Source organism: Dendropsophus ebraccatus, chromosome 9, assembly GCF_027789765.1.
Source record: "Dendropsophus ebraccatus isolate aDenEbr1 chromosome 9, aDenEbr1.pat, whole genome shotgun sequence".
Lineage (NCBI taxonomy): Eukaryota > Metazoa > Chordata > Amphibia > Anura > Hylidae > Dendropsophus > Dendropsophus ebraccatus.
The window spans coordinates 32,852,231-32,870,226 of NC_091462.1; the positions used below are offsets into that span (position 1 = coordinate 32,852,231).

The 17,996-nt window shown below is 41.4% G+C and overlaps 1 protein-coding gene across 2 annotated transcripts in view; it reads right to left on the reverse strand.

Moving 5' to 3' along the window:
* The window catches only part of TLK1 (tousled like kinase 1), a 198,855-nt gene that overhangs the window by 145,708 nt on the left and 35,151 nt on the right, over positions 1–17,996 (reverse strand). The gene's annotated exons all lie outside the window — the stretch shown is intronic.

Genomic DNA, 17,996 nt, shown 5'->3' on the forward strand with positions numbered 1-17,996 from the left:
ACAGTACACCAGTTTTTGGGAAAGGATTTTCACCATTTATGAGAAATATGCAGGCAAAACGATTACCCATATCCTCGGATTGTCATACTTTCCTTGCTACCCGGCACTCTGGCAACCCAAAAGAAGGGCATGTTGAGACACATGCTCGCTGCAGCTGGAACCATAATCCCCCATCACTGGAAGACGACAGCGGTGCCCTCGATCTCTGTGGGGCATAAATAGCTACAGGTCATTCAGGGAGCTGAGGAATTAGAAGCCGAGGTGTAGGACTGTGCAGAGAGGGTCTCAAAAGTATGGACCCCTTGGATCCTTTTTGAAAGTTCGGCAGATTTTCTATCTCTTCTTGCTTAGGTACTTCCAATGCAACATGCGGAGAGCGGTAAGCCAAGTTTTCCTTCTGGTCAATGAAGCTATTTCTTTTGTACTGTTCGTCTTTTCTTGTTGTTGCCCTAGTGTTTCCTGTCTTGTCTTGTGTGTGTTTGGTCTTTCCGTGTTCAGGGTTTTCAGCTATGATGGGAGGGAGGCTATGCGGCAGGCCATGGGGAGGGTTCGCAATTATTAATTGCCTCTTGCTACAAGTTATAGGATCTCATGAGCGGCCTGTGTCACAATGATTTGGGACTTCTCTTGAAGTGCGGCCTCGCAAGGACTTGTGTGTTACTTTGTATTCTGTTACTATGTTTCAGTGTTTTTATTTCTCCTCTATTCTGCGGCCACCGATGATGCTTGTATGTGTATTCACAAAACGTTAAATAAGAGTTAAAATAAATAACAGTACACATCACTTTTAAAGACTTATTATATGTAAATAGCATTAAACAATAGTGGTTCACTATGTACTACATTGGTCTTAGAAGGTAATATATGCCCTGAAATCTTTATTGCAACTAGAGATGAGCGAATATCGAGCATTCTCGAGATGGTGGCTTCTGAAGTTGGATAAAGCCCTAAGGCTATTTGAAAAACATGGATATAGTAATGTCTGTAGTATATGTATTTAATAGCTTTAAAAACAGGCTTTTTATTTGGTCTCTAAATCCAAAGACTTAAGCAACAAAGGCAATGGTTTTGCTGGTGTCACTGACTGTAACAATAGCACATAGAGATATTAAAGTAACTGTATGTAGCAGCAGTCCCTTGGCAAATGTTGCATCACACACATAGATTTAGAGGGTGTGACACTGCCACGGCTACATCCAGGACTTCACTGCAACTTGCACATAGTAAGCAATGGATTGGCATGTGATTATGTTACTCTCTCCCCCCCCCCCCCCCCCCCCCCCCCCAAAAAAAAAGTGTATACAAAAGTTTGGAACCAATACAAAATAGGCGGCCACTAGGAGCCGCACCTGTCTTGGTAAAACACGTCCTGGTAACTGTATAAAGAGAGCAGGATCACATTGCAACAAAGCAGATGTGCAGGAGAATGATATGAATAGCGCTGACCCAGACATTAGGTTATACATGTAAACTGACTAGATTTAAAACCCAATAAAAATAGATATCTCTACTGACACGGGACACACCGAAAATACACAATGATGGGGCCTCAGAGCCCTTAAAAGTTCTCTGCTTGATATAAATATCAAAAATCTCTTAGTGGCTAAGATCCTTGGATGCAGACAGCAATCGAGGAAGCCTATAATTATATAGCCAGCAAAGTGCTGACAAATCAAGGCAGGCTATTAGACAAGACTGGCTCCAAATTTCTATGATCTAACGCTAAGGAACCCTTTTAATAAACTGTACACCCCAAAACATTTTTTTTTAAATGTAAATATTGCCCTGCTTAGTAAATCCAGTATTTCACTAGCTAGATCAGCAGTTCCAGAGCTGTTATTTATTTTGCAACTCTGAACAGGAAGGTTCCAACAATTGTGAACCATTCTGGGGTCTTTGGTCACTTAGTCACTCAACAAACCAAGGGACTGATTTATTAATGTGTTTCAGTAATCAAATGGATGGCTTTTACTAGTTTTCCCTGTCGTTTCTTTAATCTTTAAAGGCTTTCAATATGCAACTTCAAATCTGCGCCCTAAAACCTGCTGCAGATGAACGTGTAAATATACGTGTGAACGCACCCTAAAGTGGGTGTGTCTTTTTAAAATACACCATAACCTTCAAATTCAATAAACAAACCATCATTTTTGGCAGGGTTTTCCATTCTAAAAAATCTGCCATTTCTAGTGTGGCGGGAAGGTTGGGTTTTAGCTTTGTCATGTGAAAAACCTACGGGCAACAGGACACATTAATGAATCTGTCGGTTAGGGAAACTAAAACCCTGAGGTGTAGGATTCGTGAAAACCAAACAGCGAATCGTAGTAAATCAGGGCCTGAGTGCTCGGCTGACTCTACTTTAATCCTGCGGTTGTTAATAAGAAAAGATGGAAGGCTCGTCCCCTATCTCAAGTAGAATTGATTAAAAAAAACATGTCCACAGGAAATCTTAAGGTTTGTTTCATTACTGAGACCATGTGTGAGACCACAATGATTGCAAACTGTCCCCTGGTGGTGCCCTGGTTTAATGGAGGGGCAATCCCACATGTGCCCCAGTCAACTCTACAGGTTGGACGAAAATAGCAAAGCCCAGAAGTCTGATATTAGAGACATACCACATAGGGTGGAATTGAGCAGTAGCACACATGTCCTACTGCTGCTTCATTAAAGCGACTCTGTAACCACAATCTGACCCCCCAAACCACTTGTACCTTCGGATAGCTGCTTTTAATCCAAGATCTGTCCAGGGGTCCGTTCAGCAGGGGATGCAGTTATTGTGCTAAAAAACAACTTTTAATCCGGCAGCGCTGTGTCTAACTGCCGGGGCTTACATTTGAATATGCATTAGGCTGGCACCACCTCTCCATCCTTCCTCCCCACCCTCCTCATCATTAGGAATGCTCCAGGCAGATTGCTTCCTATTCCCCACCTGTGTGTATAATGAACATGGGCTGGAGCGTTAATACACCCGTGCAAAGCTCAAACAGCAGTAAATGTTCCTGGAGCATTCCTAATGATGAGGAGGATGGAGAGAAAGGACAGAGAGGTTGTGCTAGCCTAATGCATATACAAATGTAAGCCCCGGCCGTTAGACACATTGCTGCCGGATTAAAAGTTGTTTTTAGGACAATAACTGCATCCCCTGCTGAACGGACCCCTGGACAGATCTTGGATTAAAAGCAGCTATCCGAAGGTACAAGTGGTTTGGGGGGGACAGATTGTGGGTACAGAGTCGCTTTAAAACCAAGGGGAAAAGGAAACAACTTTGGGGGTGTCTGCAAACGTATTAATTAGAGATGAGGGCAACTGAAGCATGTTTGACTCCCCTGGTGGAGCAGCTAAGACGTTTGACAGAGAAAAGGTGCTCTTTCGGTCAGCCAATCATACCCTGTTTGAGATAAGACATCCTCCGAAAATAAGGCAGGTGGAGGTTTTGCAGGATAGCTTAAAATAAGGCATCCCCTGAAAATAAGGCATTCCCCAAATGTAAGAACCCCGCCACCAGGGTTATGTCTGGTTATGCTGGTTTATGATGACATACTGTACAGTATATAATAAATGTTACTTTTTTTGTTCTTTTATTTTGTGAATTTTTCATGCAAAAATAAGATATCCCCTAAAAATAAAACAAAGCGCATCTTTGGGACCAAAAATTGATATAACACACTGTTTTATTTTTGAGGAAATAGGGTAATTGTGGGTTGCTGATAGGATCCAGCGGCAACCAGGTACCTGACAAAGGCCACCGGTCTGGCATGGCATAAGAGCTTGTTAGTTCATTTTACACTGCCAGGCAATAAAGTTGTGGAAGACTATCATACAAAACAAGGCCTCATAAAGCTTTGACAATGGAATGATTAAAAAAAAAAAAAAAAAAAAAAAAAAAAAAAGTGGTACATTCTGCATTGATAGTAAAAAAAATGGGGAAAAAAACTTTTTCAACCAATCATGTTTTTTTTTTTTTTTTTTTTTTTTTTTAAATAAAGCAGTGAATCATTATGCACACAATGGTGATAAAATTGAAGCCCCAAGTATCGTCTAAATAACCGGCTCTATAAATAGTAAGCCATAATCAGCATGTTATACTTCTCTGGTATTCCCATACTCGACGCCTGTTCCCATTTTTAGAGATCTCATAGTATCAAAGCCCCTTCCATCCTATCAGCAACAGCCTCCTGAGCCTGGTGAATCTTCACACAAATTAAAATAAGAATATTCTAAACTCTCAGCATGAAAATAGCCCAATGTAGACGCTACAACTTGTAGTTGGCCAAGAAAGGCCTGTCCCGGCAATGCATCTGTATAATGGGACCCAAATTCTTTTAAATCCCTGATCAAAACTTTTGATATATTTTTGTGACATGTCAAAACTATTTGCAAACGATTGGGACACTTTAAAGGCGTGGAAACTGATTATAGCTAAATGCGTAATATAATATATTGTTGTTAAGGGTGCCTTCACACGTACCGATTCACAGCGGAATTCACGCTGTGAATTTGCACTGAAATCCGCTGCGAATCCATGTAGTGTGAAGTTCAATGGGGTTACATACCCGCAGCGGAATTTTCATTCCGCTGAGAGTATGTAACCCTGCCCGGGAGCCTCACACTCAGCCGAGGCGCCCATTGAACTTCACACTAAATGGATTCGCGGTGGATTTTGCTGCAAACTCGTCCGGTACGTGTAAAGGCACCCGAAATGTATCAGTTAGCACCGTCATCTTGCAGCACTGTGGTTTGGGGTTCATATTTGACAACACCTGCATGAAGCCGGTATGTTCTTGCCATGTAATTTTCCAATTCCTACCACATTCCTAAATATACCGATTAAGGCTATGTTCACACTACGTATGAGACCGGCCGCTACTTAAGTACCGGCCAGATGATCTTTCGGCCGCCGCTCGCTTCACTGTGTGTACTGACAGGTCTTTCAATGAATTCCGGCCGCAGAAAACTGACCTGTCAGTTATTTGCGGCGCCGCATAGATCCAGGCCGGAGCGAATACGATGTGTGTACGCTCCGGCCAGGATCCCATTGAAAGTAAGGTTATGTTCCACCTCGCAAAACTACGGCCGTAGTTCTGCGGCGAGAACTACGGCCGTAGTTTTACGTAGTGTGAACATAGCCTTAAGGAGTACTCTGGCCATTTACAAGATATTGCTGCATCTATACAGAAAATAATAAAGAGTGAAAGCAAGATAGGATTGCTGGGGACCTTATTGACACCAAAAGAGGACCCGGGGTATGACGTATGGATAGGTTCTCTATTACTTCTTATATATATGGAGCAATATATAAAAAAATTTAAAAGGCTGGAGTACCCCTTTAACTTGTTTCTTATTAAATTGACCTTAGGGTGTGTGCGTCTGGCATTAGTATATATACCTGTTAACAAGTTTTTTAGTTGGTAAAAAAAGTATGTAAGCCCTTATATGGCTCATTATATGAAAAAATGTAAGGGCTATGGCTATGAATATAGAGAGTGACAATTTTGCCAAATATCTCATATAAGGAAGGGGTTAAGTCCCACTTTGGACTGTAACAAATAGCAAGAATCTTCCTGCTATTCTATATTCTCCTATTAAGCTGTTTGGGGCAGTAGCTGAAGCTTTCACACAGCTGATCCATTTCTCTGGATCAGCTAATCTGCCATCCCTGGATAGCTTACAGAGGATTTCTTTATTGCTTAGCCTTATGCTGCGTTTACACAAAACGATAATTGGCCCGATCGTACGATTAACGATGTCGGAGTAACGTTTTTTTTTCCATAACGATCAGCGTTTAGACGGTACGATATATCGTACGGAAAATTCGTTTTGCGATCGCTTAAGCCTATCTCACACATTGGTTAAATCGGCAAACGACTGTTCACACAGAACGATCTGCAAATTTTTTGTGAACGATCAACAACGATTTGATAACATGATCAAAGAACAAAATGAACGATTTCTCGCTCGTCGTTTGATCGTTCGCTGCGTTTACACGTAAGATTATCGTTCGAATTTGCTCGTTATCGCGCAAATTCGCACAATAATCGTTACGTGTAAACGCACCATCACCCTAAAGGAACTATCCAGGGTTTGGAAATTTTTTTATATAATGCTGCCCTGTTGGAAACATTATACACATCATATGTTCCCCCAGGTGTCCTGACGCAACGTCTCCAGTGTCCCCCGTTGACTGCGGTCGCCTCCACTTCCAAGACAAACTCATCCCAGGAGAGACAGCCCACTCAGCCAATCACTGGCCACGGCACTGGGCAGTCTCAGGCAGTGATTGGCTGAGCGGGCTTTCACTCCTAAGACGAGTTTGTCTTGGAAGTGGCAGTGGCTGCAGTCAGTAGGGGACTCGGAAACATTGCATCAGGACACCGGGGGAGCACGGAGAGGTAATCATATTTATGTTTTCCTATAGGGCAGCATTACATAAAATTTTTTTCCTAATGCTGGATAGCCCCTTTAAAAGTTCTGTGCACTTTGCGTTTCCTGGTCCTTCTGCTACGTTCTAGTCTAGTCTTGTCAAAGTTATTCCAGTCAGTTTTTGGTTTTCCTTGTGTTTGTATTTTGAAGTTGCTGCTATTTTTTTTGTTTGTTCAGTGCTCATGATTTAGATTTTGCACTTCCTTGATTTTTTCCAGGTCCTAGTGTCAGCTTGTTGTTTCTGCTAGGGAAAGTGATTCCAGGGATTCCACAGGAATATCTGCAGGGACATTGAGGCTTAAGTGGTGTCTTGTGGTAGAGGAGAGGTAAGGGAAAGATCTAAGGCGAGATCAAGGAAAGCTAGCTAGAGTCCGGCCAAGCTCAGCCTTGTTACCTTCCAGTATAGGTATGTGCTTTATATGGATTATTTGCAGCTACTTTGGCTTGATATAAATCTTGGGGGCAACGAAATATCGGAAGCCCCAGTTAGGACCTAGGAATAGTGATTGGTAAAAGGAAAATCCAGCTCTGTCATCTACTGAACACCCAGTGTATATACTGTACATAAAATAAACACATAACTTAATGTCAGCAATTGCCAGTTATTTCTGTAACACATCACATTAGAAGTCCAGCAAGACCCATTTTTTTTAAGTAAGTGATGGCAAGGGGAGGATAAAAGAATTAACGTGCTCTTCCATCCCCCGCTTCAGCACTGGTGGCCGGGTACCTGGCGGCTTCCCGGTTTAAGCGGAGACCTGGGCCACCAGCACTGGAGCGGGGAAGTCTGCCAGCGGGTGTGAGCTGCGGAATCCGCGATGGGTTTTCTGTCTGGATTCCGTAGTGTTTGCCTACCCTAACATAGCTATAGACTTTGCAGGATAGCAGGATGGACTTTGCACAGCATGACATGGATCCTGTATTCTGTGCATTGTTTGGGCAGGAGATAGTCTGCTTACTGGAGAAGATTGTGGTTAACAGAAAATGATTCCAGCTCACTTACAAAATCTTCATGCTAGATAGATACATGTGAGATAGATAGATAGATAGATAGATACATGTGAGATAGATAGATAGATAGATAGATAGATAGATAGATAGATAGACAGACAGACAGACAGATAGATAGATAGATAGATAGATAATAGAAGATAGATAGATAGATAGATAGATAGATAGATAGATAGATAGATAGATAGGAGATAGATAGATAGATAGATAGATAGATAGATAGGAGATAGATAGATAGATAGATAGATAGATAGATAGATAGATAGGAAATAGATAGATAGATAGATAGATAAGAGATAGATAGATAAATAATAGGAGATAGATAGATAGATAGATAGATAGATAGATAGATAGATAGATAGATAGGAGATAGATAGATAGATAGATAATAGGAGATACAGTTGATAGACAGATAGATAGATAGATAGATAGATAGATAGATAGATAGATAGATATGAGATAGATAGATAGATAGATAGATAGATAGATCGGAGATAGATAGATAGATAGATAGATAGATAGATAGATAGATAGGAGATAGATAGATAGATAGGAGATAGATAGATAGATAGATAGATAGATAGATAGATAGATAGATAGATAGGAGATAGATAGATAGATAGATAGATAGATAGATAGATAGGAGATAGATAGATAGATAGATAGATAGATAGGAGATAGATAGATAGATAGATAGATAGATAGATAGATAGATCGGAGATAGATAGATAGATAGATAGATAGATAGATAGATCGGAGATAGATAGATAGATAGATAGATAGATAGATAGATAGGAGATAGATAGATAGATAGATAGATAGGAGATAGATAAATAGATAGATAGATAGATAGATAGATAGATAGAAAGATAGATAGATAGGAGATAGAAAGATAGATAGATAGATAGATAGGAGATAGATAGATAGATAAATAGATAGGAGATAGATAGATAGATAGATAGATAGATGATATATAGATAGATAGATAGATAGATAGATCATTTTCAATGAAACGCTTCAATGAAATGTGACAGCTTTTAATAGCAATGTTGCACATTTGATTCTCAACCTTTTAAGGTATAAATAGTTGCAGTAATATACGAGCCAGGTGTTTCCTGTAAGTAATAGGAATACTAAGCCTCTGTTGTAAAGTGTAGTGTAAAAATTGCTTAGACAAAATAATGGCTACAGTTCAGTGTGAGGAAAGCCTGGGCAGAGATGTTAAATCACCTCTTAACTATTCGGTGGTCCTTCCCTCACAGGCCTGCTAGACCCCTGGAAACAGAGTAGCTGTGATGTTGTGAAATGATGTTGGTTAATAATGACTGTACTCCTTTACTAGAAGGGAATGTGTCATTCTGAAATGATCTTTTAATTAAAGCGACTCTGTGCCCACAATCTGCCCCCCCCCCCCCCCCCCCCCCCAAACCACTTGTACCGTTGGATAGCTGCTTTTAAGTTCTTTCCTGGGGTCCATTCAGAGGGTGATGCAGTTATTGTCCTAAAAAACAACTTTTTAACTTGCAGCCCTGTGTCAATTTGGCGAGGTCTATAGTATCTGTGCCCGAGTATAGTATCTTGCACCGCCCCTCTGTCCCCCCTCATCATTAGGAACACCCCAGGCAGGATTTCTCTTAGTCATCACTTGTCTTAACACTGCACATGTGCTGGATCGTTAAGGCATATGTGGTAGTGTCCAGACAAGTGATGGTTGGGAGAAATCCTGGGGTGTTCCTAATGGGGAAGAGGGACGGAGAGGCAGTGCAACGCTAGGGCACTGACACTCTAGGCCATTTTACTATCTAGATTTTAAAACAATCCTGATATATTGCAGTTTTCATTCTTACCATTAAACTTAGAACTAAGCTGAGACTTCCTGTTCCTTATCATCACAGGCAGGAGAATAGTGAAAGGTGGCAGCATTATATAGATAACACAATAGCTAAAATTCACACCCCAGCCTCCCCTCACTGTGGAATGACCTGTGCACAGGTCACAGATCATGAATGCAAAATACTCCCATTTATGTGAACAGGGTGTGGCGCATTGTATCTATATGTAGATGGGTCCAGTTTTCTATTTAATGCATGTCATCACTGTAGGTACATAGGGGGACATCTATGAAAGGTACACCCGAGGCGTACGCCAGGGAGGAGGTGCAGATTCGCCCCTTCTCCCTAGACACGCATCCCATACACCCGACTCGCTCGATGGGCGGGCTGAGGGAGCTTGGGGGGGGTGATAAAGCAGGGAGGAGTCGTGGCCTCCTCCCGCACCTCATTTATCATGAGGTTCTCTCCACCCTGTATGTGTTTTTAGGAAAGTTTCACAGGTTTTTGGACAGCTAGGTAGTGAAAAAAATGTATGGTGTGAGAGGGTAGAAGGTTTTGTAAGAGTTGGGGCGTTGGTGGTTTAGCATTATTCATCAACTGTGCCAGGGAAATATGAGAGAGGCTATTCCATAAAGGATCATGCGATGTGGCAGTCGGTCATTGGTGAGGGTGTAGCCGGAAAGTGTGCAGAGGTAATATGTGAGAGCCTCACTGCTAACGTTCCTCTGAGCAATGCATTATGTGTCTTACTGATATCTTGCTTTGTGGGGTACCATAATGCACCAATCCCTCTGGGGCCCAATTGTGAAGTCCTGTACTGCTCTTTACCTGCGCCAGGATGAGCTGCTTCTTTGGGCACCAGGTGCGGACGACTTCATTTTATTTCTCTAAGACCCTGTGTGATCTGTACCGCACCCTGAAAACACTCCGGTCCTCCACATAGAAAGTAATGTACAGCTTCCAGTATCTCTTTCTGAACCAATTACCAGTGTCCCATAGAGTTTTGTTCTCAACATACAATGGTCACCCTGGAACCAATTAATATTGTAACTTGAGGGACCATAACTTACCAAATTATTCCTGTTTTCCTTGAGAACCAAAAGGAAGGAAAACTATAAACAACTAATCACCAATAAACTGCTATAACATTCATAGAAAAAAAAAATATATAATGCCATTCCATACAATAATGTCAGATGAAATAACCGCATTCCTAATATAGCCACAGGCAAACCAGAATAAACATAGGACTCCAAGAATATGGGAAGGGGGGGGGGGGCATTAGATTAAAAAAGAAAAAAAAAGTAAAACTTTTTTCTTTAGCCAATCAGCATAATGATGGTCTTATTACATATATAGAACCACATTTTGTACACTGAAAACTGAAATTCTTGTCATTCTAGTAATCTTGGATTCCTCCTCATTTAAAGGGGTTCTGTTCTGCCAAACATTGAAGTCATATAGCCATCAATATGTGATTGTCAGTGATCCAGCGGAGGGAAGTCTGCTAATACAGCTCAGATGGCATACAGACAAGACCAGCACTGTGTCTAGTAAAACTGTGAAGGGGCCTCTTCGTTCTCATAATAAATGGTCCCAGAGGTTGTTTCCACAATGATTACACATTGATGACATAGCCTCACGACCTCTAGACCACAGCGATCCACCTCTGTCCGACACCTCAAAAGCAATGGTTTCTATCTCTTGCAACATTTCAGAGCTTTGGGTGTTCCGATTTCATCACTGTTTTTTTATTTTGTATTACTATTAATTTTGCTATTTAGTTGACTATCTCTGCATAACTTACCTCTCCATAGGGATTAGAGGTGAGCAAACCTTGAGAAAGTTCCAGTTTGTCCGAACCAGAACGCTCTGCATTTGAATACCGGTGACTGAAGTTGGATGCAGCCCTAGGAAGTCTTAGGAAACATGCCTACAGCCTATGGCCTATGTATTCATGTTTTCCAAGCAGCGCTTAAGGCGGCCGTGTGCTGCTGCCTCTTTATTATAACTACAGCAACCAGACCCCAAATGATACATGTCAGAAGTTTCTCGGAATGATGGGTACCCATTAGTTAAACGAGGGGTGTAAATGCTAGGCTCTGGGTGTAAGTTAGAGGATGATGCAATGAGGCAATTATGAGGCTCAGGGCATAGCATTCACTCCACTATCTGTAATAATGTTCACGCCCCTATGGCTACTCAGAGAAAAGTGCAAATAGTTTAAAAAAAAATATTTTATATAAATATAATACACGTTTGCAGCACTCCAAAATAATTTAGACAAACTTGGGTGTTTATTACCTCAAAACCACAACTTTTCAAGTCTAACATTTAGCATATTCCAAATTGTTATGTAAGGGGCCCAAAAGAACACAAGTTCTAGTACCTTAATGGGAATTTTAAAGAGAAAAAAGATAATTAAATTTAATAACGCTAAATTTAAAAAAGTCTCCTACCAAAACATTTTATACCAAAAAAAAGGATAAAATAAATCATATCATACACGGCTTGGAAAAAAATGCAAAAATAATGCCCCCCCCCCAAATTTATAAAAATGTATAAAAGTCTTAAAAAAAATAGAAAATAAAAAGTTATGGGTCTTGGAACGTGCTTTTTTTTTCAATTCCCCTAATAGCGACTATCACTTCCACTAAGGATATAAGAAGCCTCCTTTATAAAACAATCACAAACGTCAGGTCACTTAAATCCCAAACAGGAAATCACCTAAGGCACAAATGTAATAATATTCTTCAGCTTCCATTTATTAGCAGAAAGGTATAACATAACTAATGAGAGAAACAATCCTCGATGTGACAGACCTTAGTCCTGCGTCCCCCGGTCTGCCACTCACAGAGATTGACTGCAACAAGCTATTTGGTGTGAAGTCTGCTGCCCAATTAAAGGCAGAGAATTGCTTCAAAGCGGCAAGCCGGAGGACGAAGGACTGGGGTCGGTCATATTGATAATTATTTTGCTCATTAGTAATTTTCCACCATTCCGGTAAAGAAGAATTGATGTGGTATCTTCACAATTGTACTGACCCACAGAATAACACTAACATATTACTTATATCACATGGACCATGCAATAAAAAGCAATGCACAAAAACAATTGTGGCATTGTAGGTTTTTTTCCCAAATACTTCTAAAAAAAATATAATAAAAATTATTGAAATACCAACAAAAATGACAATGTCCCGGAAAAACAAGCATTCACACAGCTTTGTCAACAGAAAAGAAAAAAGTTATAGCACTTTGAAAACAAAAATGTATGTATTTATTTATTTATCTGGAAATAAGTAAGGGCCCTATTCCACCGGACAGTTATCGTTCAGATTATCGTTAAATCGTTCGAATCTAAACAATAATCGTTCGGTTGAAATGCAGTTAACGATTAACGACCGAACGAGAAATCGTTGATCGCTTTATAAGACCTGGAACTATTTTTATCGTTGCTCGTTTGCAAAACGTTCGCAAATCGTTCGCATTGAATAAGACATCGTTCAGTCGTTCGCAATAGATACGAACGCAATAGCGAATAAATAGCAAAGAAAAACGATTGCAATTACGATCATAATTAACAATTATCGTTCCATGGAAATAAGTGAACGCTTTCAGGTCTTTCGCAATAGTGGTCGTTTGAAATCGTTAATCGTTAACGATTATGCAAACGATAATCGTCCGGTGGAATAGGGCCCTAAAGTCTCACTTACATGTCCATAGAAATTTGTCCATGCACAGACGTTGTTCTGCAGACTGGACCTGGGAGCTCCGAGCATCATGAATAATTATGATGTCAGGAGCTCCTACACAGTTTAAAGGTATATTCACACGGGCGGGCTCGCAGCGAGATTCTCGCTGCGAGCCCGGCAGGTCCTGTCAGTTCCCATAAACTACATACTTGCTGCGGTCTAAACGACCGCAGCGAGTATGTAATTATACCGCGCTTAACCCCTTCTACTCCCGCCGGCTCCCCCGCAGTAAGCAGCATACATTACCTGTCCTTGCTGCACGGGTCCGGCGTCCTGCTCTCCCGCCCGGCCAATCAGTGGCTGCGGCTGGGCAACACACTAATTGGCCGGACGGGAGAGCAGGACGCCGGACCCGTGCAGCGAGGACAGGTAATGTATGCTGCTTACAGCGGGGGAGCCGGCGGGGACAGAAGGGGTTAAGGGCGGTATAATTACATACTCGCTGCGGTCGTTTAGACCACAGCAAATATGTAGTTTATGGGAACTGACAGGACCTGCCGGGCTCGCAGCGAGAATCTCGCTGCGAGCCCGCCCATGTGAATATACCCTTAGGCTATGTTCACACTACGTATATTTCAGTCAGTATATGTATATTTCAGTCAGTATATTTCAGTCAGTATTGCAACCAAAACCAGGAGTGGATTAAAAACACAGAAAGGATCTGTTCACATAATGTTGTAATTGAGTGGATGGCCGCCATTTAATGGCAAATATTTGCTGTTATTTTAGAACAACGGCTGTTATATTGAAATAATGGCAGTTATTTACCATTATATGACGGCCATCCACTTAATTTCAACATTGTGTGAACAGATTCTTTCAGAGTTTTTAGTCCACTCCTGGTTTTGGTTGCTATACTGACTGAAATATACTGACTGAAATATACGTAGTGTGAACGCAGCCTTGAAAAAGTTCACGCTAGTGTACTGAAACAGCCACTCGGCTGTTTCAGTACACTGCTCGTAATTATGCTTGTAATCCAAGGCACCACTGTACTGTACTTTTCTTCCTTTACGACTGTGGACTTATCCCCCCTATATGACCACGGCACATATTCCAGTGATAACAAAGAGACGCAGTTTTGCCATGGATTTCACAAATATTTTGGCATGAAATTCTGCTGTGTGAACTAAGCCTTACACTGAGACACGCACTTACTATATTGATGGTTTAGCTAATCTATGGTTTTAACCACTTAGTTTGTAACTATTTTCTTAATCGTTCTTAGCACCTGTCTTGTCCTCTCAGCAGCAAACCAGATGTCTTAAGGAATGTTGTTATACGGAGAGCAGACACATGATGCTATGTGTTGTCAGATACTTGTAAAGGGTCATAAGGCGATCTATTTCAGGAATCTAAAGTTACATTCATGGTCTGTTTCCGCAGAGCTTCATTTATTAAGGCCAACAAAACCAAACGGGAAGATCCATTACTCATTTAGGGAAACCATGCTGTACGATCAACACAGCCTACTGCTGCTATCTTACAAATGGCAAGAGGTCTTATAAAACTTGAAAAACTTGAAGCCATATAAAAAAAAACCGTACAGATAAACAACTTTATAATATTCTTATACTACTATAATACGCCGATTCAAATAAATTGGAGTATATTAGGAGTTTAAAACTGGCAAACCCACAGCTGCAGCTCCAGTCCACCCCAGTGCCTCTGCTTACGTTACCTATGATATAGTCTTAGGGCCCTATTACACAGAGTGATAATTGGCCCAATTAGGCCGATTGTCGCTCAGTGTATTAGAGACTATGATCAGCCGATGAAACAATGATCGGCTGATCGTTGATTTAGGCCAAAACCTACAATCATTGTTTGCCGATATGTAATAGCAATGCGCGGCCGGTGGCTGAATAGTAGACATTACGTATTCAAGAAGCAGACCACCGGAGGAGCCCTGGAGCGTGAATAGGTAATGTATAGTGTTTAAGCATGGGCTGCAAGGACATTGGTAACAATGTCCGTCCAGCCCTTACTAAACGATTATCCGGCGTGTAACAGGCCCAATAAACGAGTGCCAATCTAGCAGAATGGCGCTCGTTTGCAGTATTGTTTGGGCCCCCATCAGCCTGTGTAATAGAACCCTAAGGGTTGTGCTGATTGTTTTTCAAACAGAATCACTAAGGCTGGGTTCACACTGTGTATTTGCAGTCCGTTTAACAGATCCAAATGGATTCACACAATTGCATAAACAGATACATTAAACAGACTGCTAAAACGCAGTGTGAATCCAGTCTAAGGTTTAAAACGTTATCAGTAGAGCAAAAAGAACACGCCAATAGAGAAAGCGAAAAGGAGCAGGGACTAATGCTGGACTCTGCAAAGGGAGTACAGTTTGTTTTATTATTCTGAGATTTGCTCAGAACTTTAAAGGAGGTCATTTGGATATTAGTAGTATTACCCCCAAATGATGCCCCTTATGTAATCTATATGGGTTTTCTAACTTTTCATTTCCTTTAAATAAGCATTTTTTTTCCCTGCTGTCTTGTAAATTTCAACAGCAAGTATAATTTCATTGTAAATTATAGCAAAGAAATTCTCAGCTGAAACAAATAAAAAAAATGTAGAGTGTAATAAAAGACATATGGGCTTAATGCTCAATATACTAGAGTGTCGGTTCCCATAAGCCGCGTCCTCCTAAGATGAAGAGATCAAACCTCTGCAGACAATGTGTATCTAAGCTCACTGCCTGACCAGATCGGGGCATGACAGAAAGAGAGAAGCCCTTACAATTAGTAGCCTCTTGGGGACACAGTTTCAGACTGAAGAAGGAAGTCAACAGAGTAAGAAAAGCAAGTTCCATTTATCTACAGCAGCTTTTCATCTTGAATATGATTCTAAGGAATTTTCTGAAAGAGGAAGATCCCACCCCTATCATAAGACAATTCCCCTGACCCTAGTTTGCTAATCTATTGAGGGGGGGGGGGGGGGGGGGGCAGTGGCTGCATACAAGAGGGGTCGAAGTAAAAAGCTCTTGTCATTAAAGTCTACTGGAATTAAAGGGGTTCTTCAGAGATTTGTACTTCATACAATGGTGTTTGGTTGAGGTATATATTTTGTTTTTAGAAATGTACTAACATGACATTTCTAATTGTGCCATTCCCCGCTGCTCGGTGCTTTCTGGTGTAACATACAAAGGGCAATTTTTATATTCCATAATTAAGGTCCATGCATGGACAATGTGCGAAGGGGACAGATGTCCCAGCATCATCATTCATAATGATGCTGGGAGCTCTGAAACTGTTTAAATCTTTGCACTACTGACTGTGTGTCAATACAGTAGCTCAAAGATGTAGACAGTTTCGGAGCTCCTGGCTAGAGATGAGCGAACCTCCAGCATGCTCGAGTCCATCCGAACCCGAACTTTCGGCATTTGATTAGCGGGGGCTGCTGAAGTTGGATAAAGCCCTAAGGCTATGTGGAAAACATGGATATAGTCATTGGCTGTATCCATGTTTTCCAGACAACCTCAGAGCTTTATCCAAGTTCAGCTGCCGCCACTAATCAAATGCCGATCGTTCGGGCATTTCTTAACCTGAGTCTTAACCTGATTCCAAACTATTGGATGTGATATCTTGAATGCTGAGGTCTGGATGTTCAGGTGGAGTTCCATTTAATTACTCTGAAGGCTTTAAAGTGACTCTGTACCCACAATCTGACCCCCCAAAACCACTTGTACCTTCGGATAGCTGCTTTTAATCCAAGATCTGTCCTGAGGTCCGTTCGGCAGGTGATTCAGTTATTGTCCTAAAAATATACTTTTAAACTTATAGCCCGTGCCAAACGGGAGTATCTGAACCCTAACTTTGCACCACCCCTCCGTCCCTCCTCCCCACCCTCTTCATCATTAGTAATGCCACTGAAACATTTTCTCCTGTCTGAACCTTGCACAGGTGCCTTAACGATCCAGCCCATGTGCCGGGCTGACACAGGTGGGGAATAGGAGACAATTTGCCTGGAGCATTCCTAATGATGAAGAGGGTGGGGAGGAGGGACAAAGAGGTTGTGCAAAGTTAGGGCACAGATACTACCGTTTGGCACGGGGCTTCAAGTTTAAAAGTATTTTTTAGGACAATAACTGCATCACCTGCCGAACGGACTGCAGGACAGATCTTGGATTAAAAGCAGCTATCTGAAGGTTCAAGTGGTTTGGTGGGGTCAGATTGTGGGTACAGAGTCACTTTAAAACAGGGAAGGGGATCCTTCAATCTGTTAAAAATCTATAATTCCCAATATACCCAGACAGCCAAATTTTTGGCTTTTAGTGTCCAAGCATGATGGGAATTGCAATTTGTAACAGCTGGAAGGCAATAGATTCCTATTCCCATCCGAGTGCTGGTTCCTGTTTATTCCATGTTCTTTTATTTAATTTAACGAGGTTGTCCAGGCAAAATTAACTTGTCCATTATCCAAAAGATAGGGAACAAGTAAGAGATTGAAGGGTGTCTGACCTCCATACCCCCGGTCAATCTCTCTATCGGGCTCCTGGCTTTTTTGTTATGAATACAGACAAGGGTACGGCATGTGACTCATAGCTCTATTTCATTCCTATGGAGCTGCCAGAAAAAGTTGAGTAAGCAAAGAAGAAAAGGTCCTACATCTTATGCTCTTGGTCGCTCCACTTTCTCTCTTTATGCATCTCTGGTGATACCATTCGAGACAAGATCAGGGCAAGAAAATGTTACAGGCATTGAATACAGGCAAAACCATGTCCGCATGCATTGTCCAATAGCTGCACAATGTCCCACAACAATCGTAACATTGGGAAACCATTGATCATTGCCCACAACATGCTCCCACCCTCCTCTTGTCTCAGAAGTTACCACCAGAGACCGTCAGAAGGAGCACCGGAGAGCAGAAGAGGTAGGATCTTTGCTGTCTGCATAGCCCCTATCATTTTCCCAACCCAAGTATGCTTACAAAATAATTCTTCACACAACTGTTTTGAAAAAGGGACAAAAAAACAGATT